The sequence below is a fragment of the Musa acuminata genome, unplaced genomic scaffold, assembly GCF_036884655.1.
Source record: "Musa acuminata AAA Group cultivar baxijiao unplaced genomic scaffold, Cavendish_Baxijiao_AAA HiC_scaffold_787, whole genome shotgun sequence".
NCBI lineage: Eukaryota > Viridiplantae > Streptophyta > Magnoliopsida > Zingiberales > Musaceae > Musa > Musa acuminata.
In genome coordinates this window covers 57,501-60,000 of record NW_027021015.1, presented here as the reverse complement: position 1 = coordinate 60,000, position 2,500 = coordinate 57,501, and positions in this window count along the sequence as shown.

Sequence of the window (2,500 nt, the reverse complement as noted above, 5' to 3'; positions counted from 1 at the left end):
CTGTGCCACCCGGGGGGTTCCAGGGTGCTGAGATGGCTGACGTTTTGCTCCGCTCACGACGGTCACCGCACCACGCAAGAACAGGCCAAAAACTGGCCAAAACAGCCCAAAAACGGGCCAAAACTGGCCATTTTTGGCTGCGCGAGCGAGCGGCGAGCGGCGAACAGCGAGCGAAGCGAGAGGCAGCACCGTCCCTGCTATACGAAAGCCCCATCCAGCCCTGTGCCACCCGGGGGGTTCCAGGGTGCTGAGATGGCTGACGTTTTGCTCCGCTCTCGACGGTCACCGCGCAATGCAAGAACAGGCCAAAAACTGGCCAAAACGGCCCAAAAACGGGCCAAAACTGGCCATTTTTGGCTGCGCGAGCGGCGAGCGGCGGACAGCGAGCGAAGCGAGAGGCAGCACCGTCCCTGCTATACGAAAGCCCCATCCAGCCCTGTGCCACCCGGGGGGTTCCAGGGTGCTGAGATGGCTGACGTTTTGCTCCGCTCTCGACGGTCACCGCGCAATGCAAGAACAGGCCAAAAACTGGCCAAAACGGCCCAAAAACGGGCCAAAACTGGCCATTTTTGGCTGCGCGAGCGAGCGGCGAGCGGCGGACAGCGAGCGAAGCGAGAGGCAGCACCGTCCCTGCTATACGAAAGCCCCATCCAGCCCTGTGCCACCCGGGGGGTTCCAGGGTGCTGAGATGGCTGACGTTTTGCTCCGCTCTCGACGGTCACCGCGCAATGCAAGAACAGGCCAAAAACTGGCCAAAACGGCCCAAAAACGGGCCAAAACTGGCCATTTTTGGCTGCACGAGCGAGCGGCGAGCGGCGGACAGCGAGCGAAGCGAGAGGCAGCACCGTCCCTGCTATACGAAAGCCCCATCCAGCCCTGTGCCACCCGGGGGGTTCCAGGGTGCTGAGATGGCTGACGTTTTGCTCCGCTCTCGACGGTCACCGCGCAATGCAAGAACAGGCCAAAAACTGGCCAAAACGGCCCAAAAACGGGCCAAAACTGGCCATTTTTGGCTGCACGAGCGAGCGGCGAGCGGCGGACAGCGAGCGAAGCGAGAGGCAGCACCGTCCCTGCTATACGAAAGCCCCATCCAGCCCTGTGCCACCCGGGGGGTTCCAGGGTGCTGAGATGGCTGACGTTTTGCTCCGCTCTCGACGGTCACCGCGCAATGCAAGAACAGGCCAAAAACTGGCCAAAACGGCCCAAAAACGGGCCAAAACTGGCCATTTTTGGCTGCACGAGCGAGCGGCGAGCGGCGGACAGCGAGCGAAGCGAGAGGCAGCACCGTCCCTGCTATACGAAAGCCCCATCCAGCCCTGTGCCACCCGGGGGGTTCCAGGGTGCTGAGATGGCTGACGTTTTGCTCCGCTCTCGACGGTCACCGCGCAATGCAAGAACAGGCCAAAAACTGGCCAAAACGGCCCAAAAACGGGCCAAAACTGGCCATTTTTGGCTGCACGAGCGAGCGGCGAGCGGCGGACAGCGAGCGAAGCGAGAGGCAGCACCGTCCCTGCTATACGAAAGCCCCATCCAGCCCTGTGCCACCCGGGGGGTTCCAGGGTGCTGAGATGGCTGACGTTTTGCTCCGCTCTCGACGGTCACCGCGCAATGCAAGAACAGGCCAAAAACTGGCCAAAACGGCCCAAAAACGGGCCAAAACTGGCCATTTTTGGCTGCGCGAGCGAGCGGCGAGCGGCGGACAGCGAGCGAAGCGAGAGGCAGCACCGTCCCTGCTATATACGAAAGCCCCATCCAGCCCTGTGCCACCCGGGGGGTTCCAGGGTGCTGAGATGGCTGACGTTTTGCTCCGCTCACGACGGTCACCGCACCACGCAAGAACGGACCATAAACAGGCCAAAACAGCCCAAAAACGGGCCAAAACTGGTCATTTTTGGCTGCGCGAGCGAGCGGCGAGCGGCGAACAGCGAGCGAAGCGTGAGGCAGCACCGTCCCTGCTATACGAAAGCCCCATCCAGCCCTGTGCCACCCGGGGGGTTCCAGGGTGCTGAGATGGCTGACGTTTTGCTCCGCTCACGACGGTCACCGCGCCATGCAAGAACGGACCAAAAACAGGCCAAAACAGCCCAAAAACGGGCCAAAACTGGCCATTTTTGGCTGAGCGAGCGAGCGGTGAGCGGCGAACAGCGAGCGAAGCGAGAGGCAGCACCGTCCCTGCTATACGAAAGCCCCATCCAGCCCTGTGCCACCCGGGGGGTTCCAGGGTGCTGAGATGGCTGACGTTTTGCTCCGCTCACGACGGTCGCCGTGCCACGCAAGAACGGACCAAAAACAGGCCAAAACAGCCCAAAAACGGGCCAAAACTGGCCATTTTAGGTTGCGCGAGCGAGCGGCGAGCGGCGAACAGCGAGCGAAGCGTGAGGCAGCACCGTCCCTGCTATACGAAAGCCCCATCCAGCCCTGTGCCACCCGGGGGGTTCCAAGGTGCTGAGATGGCTGACGTTTTGCTCCGCTCACGACGGTCACCGCGCCACGCCAGAAC